Source organism: Euprymna scolopes, chromosome 16 (assembly GCF_053919585.1).
Source record: "Euprymna scolopes isolate OS-2025 chromosome 16, ASM5391958v1, whole genome shotgun sequence".
NCBI classification, from domain to species: domain Eukaryota; kingdom Metazoa; phylum Mollusca; class Cephalopoda; order Sepiida; family Sepiolidae; genus Euprymna; species Euprymna scolopes.
Window position 1 is genome coordinate 148198429 of NC_136497.1, and position 18270 is coordinate 148216698.

Consider the following 18270-nt stretch of genomic DNA (forward strand, 5'->3'; position numbering starts at 1 on the left):
ATCCCCTCTTGTTTGGACTTAGAAATTTTTCAATTGAATACAATCTGAGATGCCTTGGTCTATAGAATTGTCATCTATCTATAGCTACATCCCCTCTTGTTTGGACTTAGAAATTTTTCAATTGAATACACGCTGAAAAGGCTTGGTCTATAGAATTGTCATCTATCTATAGCTACATCCCCTCTTGTTTGGACTTAGAAATTTTTCACTTGAATACACGCTGAAAAGGCTTGGTCTATAGAATGTTCATCTATCTATAGCTACATCCCCTCTTGTTTGGACTTAGAAATTTTTCAATTGAATACAATCTGAGATGCCTTGGTCTATAGAATTGTCATCCATCTATAGCTACATCCCCTCTTGTTTGGACTTAGAAATTTTTCACTTGAATACACGCTGAAAAGGCTTGGTCTATAGAATTGTCATCTATCTATAGCTACATCCCCTCTTGTTTGGACTTAGAAATTTTTCACTTGAATACACGCTGAAAAGGCTTGGTCTATAGAATTGTCATCTATCTATAGCTACATCCCCTCTTGTTTGGACTTAGAAATTTTTCACTTGAATACACGCTGAAAAGGCTTGGTCTATAGAACTGTCATCTATCTATACCTACATCCCCTCTTGTTTGGACTTAGAAATTTATCAATTGAATACAATCTGAGATGCCTTGGTCTATAGAATTGTCATCTATCTATAGCTACATCCCCTCTTGTTTGGACTTAGAAATTTTTCAATTGAATACAATCTGAGATGCCTTGGTCTATAGAATTGTCATCTATCTATAGCTACATCCCCTCTTGTTTGGACTTAGAAATTTTTCACTTGAATACACTTTGAAAAGGCTTGGTCTATAGAATGTTCATCTATCTATAGCTACATCCCCTCTTGTTTGGACTTAGAAATTTTTCAATTGAATACAATCTGAGATGCCTTGGTCTATAGAATTGTCCTCTATCTATAGCTACATCCCCTCTTGTTTGGACTTAGAAATTTTTCAATTGAATACACGCTGAAAAGGCTTGGTCTATAGAATTGTCATCTATCTATAGCTACATCCCCTCTTGTTTGGACTTAGAAATTTATCAATTGAATACAATCTGAGATGCCTTGGTCTATAGAATTGTCATCTATCTATAGCTACATCCCCTCTTGTTTGGACTTAGAAATTTTTCAATTGAATACAATCTGAGATGCCTTGGTCTATAGAATTGTCATCTATCTATAGCTACATCCCCTCTTGTTTGGACTTAGAAATTTTTCACTTGAATACACGCTGAAAAGGCTTGGTCTATAGAATTGTCATCTATCTATAGCTACATCCCCTCTTGTTTGGACTTAGAAATTTTTCACTTGAATACACTTTGAAAAGGCTTGGTCTATAGAATTTTCATCTATCTATAGCTACATCCCCTCTTGTTTGGACTTAGAAATTTTTCACTTGAATACACTTTGAAAAGGCTTGGTCTATAGAATTGTCATCTATCTATACCTACATCCCCTCGTGTTTTGACTTAGAAATTTTTCACTTGAATACAATCTGAGATGCCTTGGTCTATAGAATTCTCATCTATCTATAGCTACATCCCCTCTTGTTTGGACTTAGAAATTTTTCAATTGAATACAATCTGAGATGCCTTGGTCTATAGAATTGTCATCTATCTATAGCTACATCCCCTCTTGTTTGGACTTAGAAATTTTTCAATTGAATACACGCTGAAAAGGCTTGGTCTATAGAATTGTCATCTATCTATAGCTACATCCCCTCTTGTTTGGACTTAGAAATTTTTCACTTGAATACACGCTGAAAAGGCTTGGTCTATAGAATGTTCATCTATCTATAGCTACATCCCCTCTTGTTTGGACTTAGAAATTTTTCAATTGAATACAATCTGAGATGCCTTGGTCTATAGAATTGTCATCTATCTATAGCTACATCCCCTCTTGTTTGGACTTAGAAATTTTTCACTTGAATACACGCTGAAAAAGCTTGGTCTATAGAATTTTCATCTATCTATAGCTACATCCCCTCTTGTTTGGACTTAGAAATTTTTCACTTGAATACACGCTGAAAAGGCTTGGTCTATAGAATTGTCATCTATCTATAGCTACATCCCCTCTTGTTTGGACTTAGAAATTTTTCAATTGAATACACGCTGAAAAGGCTTGGTCTATAGAATTGTCATCTATCTATAGCTACATCCCCTCTTGTTTGGACTTAGAAATTTATCAATTGAATACAATCTGAGATGCCTTGGTCTATAGAATTGTCATCTATCTATAGCTACATCCCCTCTTGTTTGGACTTAGAAATTTTTCAATTGAATACTATCTGAGATGCCTTGGTCTATAGAATTGTCATCTATCTATTGCTACATCCCCTCTTGTTTGGACTTAGAAATTTTTCAATTGAATACACGCTGAAAAGGCTTGGTCTATAGAATTGTCATCTATCTATAGCTACATCCCCTCTTGTTTGGACTTAGAAATTTTTCACTTGAATACACTTTGAAAAGGCTTGGTCTATAGAATTTTCATCTATCTATAGCTACATCCCCTCTTGTTTGGACTTAGAAATTTTTCACTTGAATACACTTTGAAAAGGCTTGGTCTATAGAATTGTCATCTATCTATACCTACATCCCCTCTTGTTTGGACTTAGAAATTTTTCACTTGAATACAATCTGAGATGCCTTGGTCTATAGAATTCTCATCTATCTATAGCTACATCCCCTCTTGTTTGGACTTAGAAATTTTTCACTTGAATACACTTTGAAAAGGCTTGGTCTATAGAATTGTCATCTATCTATAGCTACATCCCCCCTTGTTTGGACTTAGAAATTTGTCACTTGAATACAATCTGAGAAGGCTTGGTCTATAGGATTGCCATCTATCTATACCTACATCCACTCTTGTTTGGACTTAGAAATTGTTCAATTGAATACAATCTGAGATGCCTTGGTCTATAGGATTGTCATCTATCTATACCTACATCCCCTCTTGTTTGGACTTAGACATTTTTCAATTGAATACAATCTGAGAAGGCTTGTTCTATAGGATTGCCATCCATCTATACCTACATCCATTCTTGTTTGGACTTAGAAATTTTCAAATTGAACACACGCTGAAAGGATTGGTCTATCAGATTGTCATCTATCTATACCTACATCCATTCTTGTTTGCACTTACGAATTTTTCAATTGAATACGATCTGAGATGCCTTGGTCTATAGAATTGTCATCTATCTATAGCTACATCCCCTCTTGTTTGGACTTAGAAATTTTTCAATTGAATACAATCTGAGATGCCTTGGTCTATAGAATTGTCATCTATCTATAGCTACATCCCCTCTTGTTTGGACTTAGAAATTTTTCAATTGAATACACGCTGAAAAGGCTTGGTCTATAGAATTGTCATCTATCTATAGCTACATCCCCTCTTGTTTGGACTTAGAAATTTTTCACTTGAATACACGCTGAAAAGGCTTGGTCTATAGAATGTTCATCTATCTATAGCTACATCCCCTCTTGTTTGGACTTAGAAATTTTTCAATTGAATACAATCTGAGATGCCTTGGTCTATAGAATTGTCATCCATCTATAGCTACATCCCCTCTTGTTTGGACTTAGAAATTTTTCACTTGAATACACGCTGAAAAGGCTTGGTCTATAGAATTGTCATCTATCTATAGCTACATCCCCTCTTGTTTGGACTTAGAAATTTTTCACTTGAATACACGCTGAAAAGGCTTGGTCTATAGAATTGTCATCTATCTATAGCTACATCCCCTCTTGTTTGGACTTAGAAATTTTTCACTTGAATACACGCTGAAAAGGCTTGGTCTATAGAACTGTCATCTATCTATACCTACATCCCCTCTTGTTTGGACTTAGAAATTTATCAATTGAATACAATCTGAGATGCCTTGGTCTATAGAATTGTCATCTATCTATAGCTACATCCCCTCTTGTTTGGACTTAGAAATTTTTCAATTGAATACAATCTGAGATGCCTTGGTCTATAGAATTGTCATCTATCTATAGCTACATCCCCTCTTGTTTGGACTTAGAAATTTTTCACTTGAATACACGCTGAAAAGGCTTGGTCTATAGAATGTTCATCTATCTATAGCTACATCCCCTCTTGTTTGGACTTAGAAATTTTTCAATTGAATACAATCTGAGATGCCTTGGTCTATAGAATTGTCCTCTATCTATAGCTACATCCCCTCTTGTTTGGACTTAGAAATTTTTCAATTGAATACACGCTGAAAAGGCTTGGTCTATAGAATTGTCATCTATCTATAGCTACATCCCCTCTTGTTTGGACTTAGAAATTTATCAATTGAATACAATCTGAGATGCCTTGGTCTATAGAATTGTCATCTATCTATAGCTACATCCCCTCTTGTTTGGACTTAGAAATTTTTCAATTGAATACAATCTGAGATGCCTTGGTCTATAGAATTGTCATCTATCTATAGCTACATCCCCTCTTGTTTGGACTTAGAAATTTTTCACTTGAATACACGCTGAAAAGGCTTGGTCTATAGAATTGTCATCTATCTATAGCTACATCCCCTCTTGTTTGGACTTAGAAATTTTTCACTTGAATACACTTTGAAAAGGCTTGGTCTATAGAATTTTCATCTATCTATAGCTACATCCCCTCTTGTTTGGACTTAGAAATTTTTCACTTGAATACACTTTGAAAAGGCTTGGTCTATAGAATTGTCATCTATCTATACCTACATCCCCTCGTGTTTTGACTTAGAAATTTTTCACTTGAATACAATCTGAGATGCCTTGGTCTATAGAATTCTCATCTATCTATAGCTACATCCCCTCTTGTTTGGACTTAGAAATTTTTCACTTGAATACACTTTGAAAAGGCTTGGTCTATAGAATTGTCATCTATCTATAGCTACATCCCCTCTTGTTTGGACTTAGAAATTTGTCACTTGAATACAATCTGAGAAGGCTTGGTCTATAGGATTGCCATCTATCTATACCTACATCCACTCTTGTTTGGACTTAGAAATTGTTCAATTGAATACAATCTGAGATGCCTTGGTCTATAGGATTGTCATCTATCTATACCTACATCCCCTCTTGTTTGGACTTAGACATTTTTCAATTGAATACAATCTGAGAAGGCTTGGTCTATAGGATTGCCATCTATCTATACCTACATCCATTCTTGTTTGGACTTAGAAATTTTCAAATTGAACACACGCTGAAAGGCTTGGTCTATCAGATTGTCATCTATCTATACCTACATCCATTCTTGTTTGCACTTACGAATTTTTCAATTGAATACGATCTGAGAGACCTTGGTCTATAGAATTGTCATCTATCTATAGCTACATCCCCTCTTGTTTGGACTTAGAAATTTTTCAATTGAATACAATCTGAGATGCCTTGGTCTATAGAATTGTCATCTATCTATAGCTACATCCCCTCTTGTTTGGACTTAGAAATTTTTCAATTGAATACACGCTGAAAAGGCTTGGTCTATAGAATTGTCATCTATCTATAGCTACATCCCCTCTTGTTTGGACTTAGAAATTTTTCACTTGAATACACGCTGAAAAGGCTTGGTCTATAGAATGTTCATCTATCTATAGCTACATCCCCTCTTGTTTGGACTTAGAAATTTTTCAATTGAATACAATCTGAGATGCCTTGGTCTATAGAATTGTCATCCATCTATAGCTACATCCCCTCTTGTTTGGACTTAGAAATTTTTCACTTGAATACACGCTGAAAAGGCTTGGTCTATAGAATTGTCATCTATCTATAGCTACATCCCCTCTTGTTTGGACTTAGAAATTTTTCACTTGAATACACGCTGAAAAGGCTTGGTCTATAGAATTGTCATCTATCTATAGCTACATCCCCTCTTGTTTGGATTAGAAATTTTTCACTTGAATACACGCTGAAAAGGCTTGGTCTATAGAACTGTCATCTATCTATACCTACATCCCCTCTTGTTTGGACTTAGAAATTTATCAATTGAATACAATCTGAGATGCCTTGGTCTATAGAATTGTCATCTATCTATAGCTACATCCCCTCTTGTTTGGACTTAGAAATTTATCAATTGAATACAATCTGAGATGCCTTGGTCTATAGAATTGTCATCTATCTATAGCTACATCCCCTCTTGTTTGGACTTAGAAATTTTTCACTTGAATACACGCTGAAAAGGCTTGGTCTATAGAATTGTCATCTATCTATAGCTACATCCCCTCTTGTTTGGACTTAGAAATTTTTCACTTGAATACACGCTGAAAAGGCTTGGTCTATAGAATTGTCATCTATCTATAGCTACATCCCCTCTTGTTTGGACTTAGAAATTTATCAATTGAATACTATCTGAGATGCCTTGGTCTATAGAATTGTCATCTATCTATTGCTACATCCCCTCTTGTTTGGACTTAGAAATTTTTCAATTGAATACACGCTGAAAAGGCTTGGTCTATAGAATTGTCATCTATCTATAGCTACATCCCCTCTTGTTTGGACTTAGAAATTTTTCACTTGAATACACTTTGAAAAGGCTTGGTCTATAGAATTTTCATCTATCTATAGCTACATCCCCTCTTGTTTGGACTTAGAAATTTTTCACTTGAATACACTTTGAAAAGGCTTGGTCTATAGAATTGTCATCTATCTATACCTATATCCCCTCTTGTTTGGACTTAGAAATTTTTCACTTGAATACAATCTGAGATGCCTTGGTCTATAGAATTCTCATCTATCTATAGCTACATCCCCTCTTGTTTGGACTTAGAAATTTTTCACTTGAATACACTTTGAAAAGGCTTGGTCTATAGAATTGTCATCTATCTATAGCTACATCCCCTCTTGTTTGGACTTAGAAATTTGTCACTTGAATACAATCTGAGAAGGCTTGGTCTATAGGATTGCCATCTATCTATACCTACATCCACTCTTGTTTGGACTTAGAAATTGTTCAATTGAATACAATCTGAGATGCCTTGGTCTATAGGATTGTCATCTATCTATACCTACATCCCCTCTTGTTTGGACTTAGACATTTTTCAATTGAATACAATCTGAGAAGGCTTGGTCTATAGGATTGCCATCTATCTATACCTACATCCATTCTTGTTTGGACTTAGAAATTTTCAAATTGAACACACGCTGAAAGGCTTGGTCTATCAGATTGTCATCTATCTATACCTACATCCATTCTTGTTTGCACTTACGAATTTTTCAATTGAATACGATCTGAGAGACCTTGGTCTATAGAATTGTCATCTATCTATAGCTACATCCCCTCTTGTTTGGACTTAGAAATTTTTCAATTGAATACAATCTGAGATGCCTTGGTCTATAGAATTGTCATCTATCTATAGCTACATCCCCTCTTGTTTGGACTTAGAAATTTTTCAATTGAATACACGCTGAAAAGGCTTGGTCTATAGAATTGTCATCTATCTATAGCTACATCCCCTCTTGTTTGGACTTAGAAATTTTTCACTTGAATACACGCTGAAAAGGCTTGGTCTATAGAATGTTCATCTATCTATAGCTACATCCCCTCTTGTTTGGACTTAGAAATTTTTCAATTGAATACAATCTGAGATGCCTTGGTCTATAGAATTGTCATCCATCTATAGCTACATCCCCTCTTGTTTGGACTTAGAAATTTTTCACTTGAATACACGCTGAAAAGGCTTGGTCTATAGAATTGTCATCTATCTATAGCTACATCCCCTCTTGTTTGGACTTAGAAATTTTTCACTTGAATACACGCTGAAAAGGCTTGGTCTATAGAATTGTCATCTATCTATAGCTACATCCCCTCTTGTTTGGACTTAGAAATTTTTCACTTGAATACACGCTGAAAAGGCTTGGTCTATAGAACTGTCATCTATCTATACCTACATCCCCTCTTGTTTGGACTTAGAAATTTATCAATTGAATACAATCTGAGATGCCTTGGTCTATAGAATTGTCATCTATCTATAGCTACATCCCCTCTTGTTTGGACTTAGAAATTTATCAATTGAATACAATCTGAGATGCCTTGGTCTATAGAATTGTCATCTATCTATAGCTACATCCCCTCTTGTTTGGACTTAGAAATTTTTCACTTGAATACACGCTGAAAAGGCTTGGTCTATAGAATTGTCATCTATCTATAGCTACATCCCCTCTTGTTTGGACTTAGAAATTTTTCACTTGAATACACGCTGAAAAGGCTTGGTCTATAGAATTGTCATCTATCTATAGCTACATCCCCTCTTGTTTGGACTTAGAAATTTATCAATTGAATACTATCTGAGATGCCTTGGTCTATAGAATTGTCATCTATCTATTGCTACATCCCCTCTTGTTTGGACTTAGAAATTTTTCAATTGAATACACGCTGAAAAGGCTTGGTCTATAGAATTGTCATCTATCTATAGCTACATCCCCTCTTGTTTGGACTTAGAAATTTTTAACTTGAATACACTTTGAAAAGGCTTGGTCTATAGAATTTTCATCTATCTATAGCTACATCCCCTCTTGTTTGGACTTAGAAATTTTTCACTTGAATACACTTTGAAAAGGCTTGGTCTATAGAATTGTCATCTATCTATACCTATATCCCCTCTTGTTTGGACTTAGAAATTTTTCACTTGAATACAATCTGAGATGCCTTGGTCTATAGAATTCTCATCTATCTATAGCTACATCCCCTCTTGTTTGGACTTAGAAATTTTTCACTTGAATACACTTTGAAAAGGCTTGGTCTATAGAATTGTCATCTATCTATAGCTACATCCCCTCTTGTTTGGACTTAGAAATTTGTCACTTGAATACAATCTGAGAAGGCTTGGTCTATAGGATTGCCATCTATCTATACCTACATCCACTCTTGTTTGGACTTAGAAATTGTTCAATTGAATACAATCTGAGATGCCTTGGTCTATAGGATTGTCATCTATCTATACCTACATCCCCTCTTGTTTGGACTTAGACATTTTTCAATTGAATACAATCTGAGAAGGCTTGGTCTATAGGATTGCCATCTATCTATACCTACATCCATTCTTGTTTGGACTTAGAAATTTTCAAATTGAACACACGCTGAAAGGCTTGGTCTATCAGATTGTCATCTATCTATACCTACATCCATTCTTGTTTGCACTTACGAATTTTTCAATTGAATACGATCTGAGATGCCTTGGTCTATAGAATTGTCATCTATCTATAGCTACATCCCCTCTTGTTTGGACTTAGAAATTTTTCAATTGAATACAATCTGAGATGCCTTGGTCTATAGAATTGTCATCTATCTATAGCTACATCCCCTCTTGTTTGGACTTAGAAATTTTTCACTTGAATACACGCTGAAAAGGCTTGGTCTATAGAATTGTCATCTATCTATAGCTACATCCCCTCTTGTTTGGACTTAGAAATTTTTCAATTGAATACAATCTGAGATGCCTTGGTCTATAGAATTGTCATCTATCTATAGCTACATCCCCTCTTGTTTGGACTTAGAAATTTTTCACTTGAATACACGCTGAAAAGGCTTGGTCTATAGAATTGTCATCTATCTATAGCTACATCCCCTCTTGTTTGGACTTAGAAATTTTTCACTTGAATACACGCTGAAAAGGCTTGGTCTATAGAATGTTCATCTATCTATAGCTACATCTCCTCTTGTTTGGACTTAGAAATTTTTCACTTGAATACACGCTGAAAAGGCTTGGTCTATAGAATTGTCATCTATCTATAGCTACATCCCCTCTTGTTTGGACTTAGAAATTTTTCACTTGAATACACGCTGAAAAGGCTTGGTCTATAGAATTGTAATCTATCTATAGCTACATCCCCTCTTGTTTGGACTTAGAAATTTTTCACTTGAATACAATCTGAGAAGGCTTGGTCTATAGGATTGCCATCTATCTATACCTACATCCACTCTTGTTTGGACTTAGAAATTGTTCAATTGAATACAATCTGAGATGCCTTGGTCTATAGGATTGTCATCTATCTATACCTACATCCCCTCTTGTTTGGACTTAGACATTTTTCAATTGAATACAATCTGAGAAGGCTTGGTCTATAGGATTGCCAGCTATCTATACCTACATCGATTCTTGTTTGGACTTAGAAATTTTCAAATTGAACACACGCTGAAAGGCTTGGTCTATCAGATTGTCATCTATCTATACCTACATCCATTCTTGTTTGCACTTAGAAATTTTTCAATTGAATACGATCTGAGATGCCTTGGTCTATAGAATTGTCATCTATCTATAGCTACATCCCCTCTTGTTTGGACTTAGAAATTTTTCAATTGAATACAATCTGAGATGCCTTGGTCTATAGAATTGTCCTCTATCTATAGCTACATCCCCTCTTGTTTGGACTTAGAAATTTTTCAATTGAATACACGCTGAAAAGGCTTGGTCTATAGAATTGTCATCTATCTATAGCTACATCCCCTCTTGTTTGGACTTAGAAATTTTTCACTTGAATACACGCTGAAAAGGCTTGGTCTATAGAATGTTCATCTATCTATAGCTACATCCCCTCTTGTTTGGACTTAGAAATTTTTCAATTGAATACAATCTGAGATGCCTTGGTCTATAGAATTGTCATCCATCTATAGCTACATCCCCTCTTGTTTGGACTTAGAAATTTTTCACTTGAATACACGCTGAAAAGGCTTGGTCTATAGAATTGTCATCTATCTATAGCTACATCCCCTCTTGTTTGGACTTAGAAATTTTTCACTTGAATACACGCTGAAAAGGCTTGGTCTATAGAATTGTCATCTATCTATAGCTACATCCCCTCTTGTTTGGACTTAGAAATTTTTCACTTGAATACACGCTGAAAAGGCTTGGTCTATAGAACTGTCATCTATCTATACCTACATCCCCTCTTGTTTGGACTTAGAAATTTATCAATTGAATACAATCTGAGATGCCTTGGTCTATAGAATTGTCATCTATCTATAGCTACATCCCCTCTTGTTTGGACTTAGAAATTTTTCAATTGAATACAATCTGAGATGCCTTGGTCTATAGAATTGTCATCTATCTATAGCTACATCCCCTCTTGTTTGGACTTAGAAATTTTTCACTTGAATACACGCTGAAAAGGCTTGGTCTATAGAATGTTCATCTATCTATAGCTACATCCCCTCTTGTTTGGACTTAGAAATTTTTCAATTGAATACAATCTGAGATGCCTTGGTCTATAGAATTGTCCTCTATCTATAGCTACATCCCCTCTTGTTTGGACTTAGAAATTTTTCAATTGAATACACGCTGAAAAGGCTTGGTCTATAGAATTGTCATCTATCTATAGCTACATCCCCTCTTGTTTGGACTTAGAAATTTTTCACTTGAAGACACGCTGAAAAGGCTTGGTCTATAGAATGTTCATCTATCTATAGCTACATCCCCTCTTGTTTGGACTTAGAAATTTTTCACTTGAATACACTTTGAAAAGGCTTGGTCTATAGAATTGTCATCTATCTATACCTACATCCCCTCTTGTTTGGACTTAGAAATTTTTCACTTGAATACACGCTGAAAAGGCTTGGTCTATAGAATTGTCATCTATCTATAGCTACATCCCCTCTTGTTTGGACTTAGAAATTTATCAATTGAATACAATCTGAGATGCCTTGGTCTATAGAATTGTCATCTATCTATAGCTACATCCCCTCTTGTTTGGACTTAGAAATTTTTCACTTGAATACACGCTGAAAAGGCTTGGTCTATAGAATTGTCATCTATCTATAGCTACATCCCCTCTTGTTTGGACTTAGAAATTTATCAATTGAATACAATCTGAGATGCCTTGGTCTATAGAATTGTCATCTATCTATAGCTACATACCCTCTTGTTTGGACTTAGAAATTTTTCAATTGAATACACGCTGAAAAGGCTTGGTCTATAGAATTGTCATCTATCTATAGCTACATCCCCTCTTGTTTGGACTTAGAAATTTTTCAATTGAATACAATCTGAGAAGGCTTGGTCTATAGGATTGTCATCTATCTATACCTACATCCCCTCTTGTTTGGACTTAGACATTTTTCACTTGATTACACGCTGAGAAGCCTTGGTCTATAAGATTGCCATCTATCTATACCTACATCCCCTCTTGTTTGGACTTAGACATTTTTCAATTGAATACAATCTGAGAAGGCTTGGTCTATAGGATTGCCATCTATCTATACCTACATCCACTCTTGTTTGGACTTAGAAATTGTTCAATTGAATACAATCTGAGATGCCTTGGTCTATAGGATTGTCATCTATCTATACCTACATCCCCTCTTGTTTGGACTTAGACATTTTTCAATTGAATACAATCTGAGAAGGCTTGGTCTATAGGATTGCCATCTATCTATACCTACATCCATTCTTGTTTGGTCTTAGAAATTTTTCAATTGAATACAATCTGAGAAGGCTTGGTCTATAGAATTGTCATCTATCTATAGCTACATCCCCTCTTGTTTGGACTTAGAAATTTTTCAATTGAATACAATCTGAGAAGGCTTGGTCTATAGGATAGCCATCTATCTATAGCTACATCCCCTCTTGTTTGGACTTAGAAATTTTTCAATTGAATACAATCTGAGATGCCTTGGTCTATAGGATTGTCATCTATCTATAGCTACATCCCCTCTTGTTTGGACTTAGAAATTTTTCACTTGAATACACGCTGACAAGGCTTGGTCTATAGAATTGTCATCTATCTATAGCTACATCCCCTCTTGTTTGGACTTAGAAATTTATCAATTGAATACAATCTGAGATGCCTTGGTCTATAGAATTGTCATCTATCTATAGCTACATCCCCTCTTGTTTGGACTTAGAAATTTTTCAATTGAATACAATCTGAGATGCCTTGGTCTATAGAATTGTCATCTATCTATAGCTACATTCCCTCTTGTTTGGACTTAGAAATTATTCACTTGAATACACGCTGAAAAGGCTTGGTCTATAGAATTGTCATCTATCTATAGCTACATCCTGTCTTGTTTGGACTTAGACATTTTTCACTTGAATACACGCTGAAAAGGCTTGGTCTATAGAATTGTCATCTATCTATAGCTACATCCCCTCTTGTTTGGACTTAGGAATTTTTCAATTGAATACAATCTGAGATGCCTTGGTCTATAGAATTGTCATCTATCTATAGCTACATCCCCTCTTGTTTGGACTTAGAAATTTTTCAATTGAATACAATCTGAGATGCCTTGGTCTATAGAATTGTCATCTATCTATAGCTACATTCCCTCTTGTTTGGACTTAGAAATTTTTCACTTGAATACACGCTGAAAAGGCTTGGTCTATAGAATTGTCATCTATCTATAGCTACATCCTGTCTTGTTTGGACTTAGACATTTTTCACTTGAATACACGCTGAAAAGGCTTGGTCTATAGGATTGTCATCTATCTATAGCTACATCCCCTCTTGTTTGGACTTAGAAATTTTTCAATTGAATACACGCTGAAAAGGCTTGGTCTATAGACTTGTCATCTATCTATAGCTACATCCTCTCTTGTTTGGACTTAGGAATTTTTCAATTGAATACAATCTGAGATGCCTTGGTCTATAGAATTGTCATCTATCTATAGCTACATCCCCTCTTGTTTGGACTTAGAAATTTTTCAGTTGAATACAATCTGAGAAGGCTTGGTCTACAGGATAGCCATCTATCTATACCTACATCCCCTCTTGTTTGGACTTAGAAATTTTTCAATTAAATACAATCTGACAAGGCTTGGTCTATAGGATTGCCATCTATCTATACCTACATCCCCTCTTGTTTGGACTTAGAAATTTTTCAATTGAATACAATCTGAGATGCCTTGGTCTATAGGATTGTCATCTATCTATAGCTACATCCCCTCTTGTTTGGACTTAGAAATTTTTCAATTGAATACAATCTGAGATGCCTTGGTCTATAGAATTGTCATCTATCTATAGCTACATCCCCTCTTGTTTGGACTTAGAAATTTTTCAATTGAATACACGCTGAAAAGGCTTGGTCTATAGGATTCTCATTTATCTATACCTACATCCATTCTTGTTTGGACTTAGAAATTTTTCACTTCAATACACGCTGAAAAGACTAAGTCTATAGGATTGTCATCTATCTATACCTACATCCCCTCTTGTTTGGACTTAGAAATTTTTCAAGTGACTACAATCTGAGAAGGCTTGGTCTATAGGATTGCCATCTATCTATACCTACATCCCCTCTTGTTTGGGCTTAGAAATTTTTCAATTGAATACAATCTGAGATGCCTTGGTCTATAGGATTGTCATATATCTATACCTACATCCCCTCTTGTTTGGACTTAGAAATTTTTCAATTGAATACACGCTGAAAAGGCTTGGTCTATAGGATTCTCATTTATCTATACCTACATCCAGTCTTGTTTGGACTTAGAAATTTTTCAATTGAATACAATCTGAGATGCCTTGGTCTATAGAATTGTCATCTATCTATACCTACATCCATTCTGGTTTGGACTTGGAAATTTTTCAATTGAATACAATCTGAGAAGGCTTGGTCTATAGGATTCTCATCTATCTATACCTACATCGCCTCTTGTTTGGACTTAGAAAGTTTTCAATTAAATACACGCTGAAAAGGCTTGGTCTATAGGATACTAATCTATCTATACCTACATCCATTCTTGTTTTTCAATTGAATACAATCTGAGATGCCTTGGTCTATAGGATTGTCATATATCTATACCTACATCCCCTCTTGTTTGGACTTAGAAATTTTTCAATTGAATACACGGTGAAAAGGCTTTGTCTATAGGATTCTCATTTATCTATACCTACATCCCCTCTTGTTTGGACTTAGAAATTTTTCAATTGAACACAATTTGAGAAGGCTTGGTCTATAGGATTGTCATCTATCTATACCTACATCCATTCTGGTTTGGACTTGGAAATTTTTCAATTGAATACAATCTGAGAAGGCTTGGTCTATAGGATTCTCATATATCTATACCTACATCGCCTCTTGTTTGGACTTAGAAATTATTCACTTGAATACACGCTGAAAAGGCTTGGTCTATAGGATACTAATCTATCTATACCTACATCCATTCTTGTTTTTCAATTGAATACAATCTGAGATGGATTTGTCTATAGGATTGTCATCTCCCTATACCTACATCCCCTCTTGTTTTTAATTGGAAATCCAGAATCACCACATTCTTTCACCTTTTCAATTTTTCACGGTATTAATTTTGTCTTAATTTTTTGTCTAAATCAGAGAAAATCATCAAACAAGATCAAAGAATAGCATTAAAAGCTTTCGATTAGATAGGAAAAATGAGAAATAACAGATGAATGATTCCAGAATCACCACATTCTTTCACCTTTGAGGACATGAAAATTTTCCAATTTTTAAAGATATTAATTTTGTATTTATTTTATGTCTGAATCAAAGAAAATCATCAAAAAATACCAAAGAATAGCATTAAAAGCTTTCGATTAGATAGAAAACATTAAAAATAACAGATGAATGATTCCAGACTGATTCCAGAATCACCACATTCTTTCACCTTTGAGGACATGAAAATTTTCCAATTTTTCAAGGTATTAATTTTGTATTTATTTTATGTCTAAATCAAAGAAAATCATCAAAAAGTATCAAAGAATAGCATTAAAAGCTTTCGATTAGATAGGAAACATTAAAAATAACGGATGAATGATTCCAGAATCACCACATTCTTTCACCTTTGAGGACATGAAAATTTTCCAATTTTTCAAGGTATTAATTTTGTATTTATTTTATGTCTAAATCAAAGAAAATCATAAAAAAATACCAAAGAATAGCATTAAAAGCTTTCGATTAGATAGGAAACATTAAAAATAACGGATGAATGATTCCAGAATTATTCCAGAATCACCACATTCTTTCACCTTTGAGGACATGAAAATTTTCCAATTTTTCAAGGTATTAATTTTGTATTTATTTTATGTCTAAATCAAAGAAAATCAGCCAAAAATATCAAAGAATATCATGAAAAGCTTTCGATTAGATAGGAAACATTAAAAATAACAGATGAATGATTCCAGAATAAAAAGTTTTAAGAAGGAACGAGCCAACCGAAAATCACGGCGAAAAAAGCCTTTTGTAGACATACACAAAAAGCGAACATACATACATACATACACACATTTTCACTATTATATATATATACATATATATATATTATTTTCACATTTGCTGCATTGGTTTAAGTGAGCAACCGAAATAATTGGACATTTTTAAATATTGAATTAATATATACTGGCGGGACCTTTTGAAATTCCACCACAGTATCTATCATGTATTGCGGCTGGGCATTCCGTGGACATTCGGCATGAATGGAGACCCCACAATGCTATACTGTAAAAGTATTCAATTAATTTGGTTAATGTAGTTTCAGAATATATCTGCTTATTAAAGTTAATCTTCAATATCCTTACAGGAGTCTGTGACGTATTTTCATTGTATGGACGCCGGCACGGACGGAAACCGCTCGATATCTATACCATCTTTAGACAGAACAGACACTAACCTTGGATTCTTCTCAGAAAAATAAAAAGGCATACTTGTTTTATTTATTTTTTACATTGCCTTTTCGGTGATCGGGAGATTCTATTTATTAAAGAGGAGGACAGAAGGTGATAACATATTACGAACATTAAATTAGCGTATCTTTATACTACTATCCTCTTTTTTTTGATAATTAAGATATCTCGATCGAATAATTTATAGTCTGGAAACCCTAACCCTAACCATATTATACAATAAAAGTATTTACCTAAGTAACCTAATTAAGATGTTGTGTTGCAGGGGACTCATATTGGGGACTTGTTACGGGTACATGTAATACAGGGACTCAGATGATGATAATGACGTTTATATACTGTTTACATCACGAACGATGACTGCGATAATTCTTGGAGGTTTCATATTAATACGGGCTGGGAGATGTATGATACAGCAGTTCTTAAACTCATTAGCGGGGAGGACACATAATCTTGGAAGGATTATACAGGAGTTCGCTACATTTACCTTTTCTGTTTGTGAATAATGCCGACACAAGACAAACTTACAAAACATAGTTGGTTTCTTTATTCTTCAATCGCGATTGGTGATGTCAGGAATTCCAGCCTTTTTGACTACATGGTTTACTTTTCTACCCTTCGCCTCTAAGGGACTCTCACTCTCCAACTGACAATCACCGTGTGTGATCTGCTCTGATTATCTCATCCTCATCAACTCTTGACTAACCAACTCTGTCTTCCAACTCTTCTAACTTCGAACCCTTAGATTCCTATATCGAGAAATCTCCCTTACTTATGATGTTAGAAGTGTGTTTTTCAAACGTGACTAATTTTCACATGGCTTTACATATGTTTGTCCAAACACACTTTTGGCAAACAAAAGAATCCTCAATTCTAATTCTAAACTATTTTTTAAACAATATATTTTTAATTTGCATTGTCTATTCTTTTAACTGACATATTTAATATTCCGATTTCTACAGGAATGGACAATCGACTCTTTCCGCCATAAACAATATTTAACTATTTCTAATAGAATTAACAATATTTAACTATTTCTAATAGAATTAATAATAGACTTAATTTCTAACATTCCCCAACCATTATCTTTAACACTAGCCTACAGGGTTCGATTCTAACCTTATCCTAACATTATTTTCACTTATCTAGTATGTTTTCTTACTTACATGATAAGGGACAGCCTTTTCATGTAATAAATGTAGTGTCAGAATATATCCGATTATTATGGTTTATCTTCAATATCCTCACAGGAGTCTGTGACATATTTCCTTTGTAGAGATGCCCGGCGGGAACGGAAACCACAGAATATCATTATACCATCTTTAGACAGAACAGATACTAAACTTAGATCCTAGCCAGAAGACTAAGAATATATATTTTAGTTTCACGTACTGCCCAAAAGCGACATCATTTTTATTTTATTTATTTTTTTACATTGCGTCTTCGGTGATCGGGAGAGTCTATTTATTAAAGAGGGGGATAGATGAAGAAAGCATACTACACCCATAAAATTAGCGTCTGTATACTATATCTATAAACTAATTTACTGTTCATAGTGCATTATCACATACTATCCTTCCTTTATATAAATAGGATATTTCTATCGAATAATTTATAATCTAGAAACCTTGTCTTTTATATATATATAAAAAAAAAACACCCAGTATTTTTG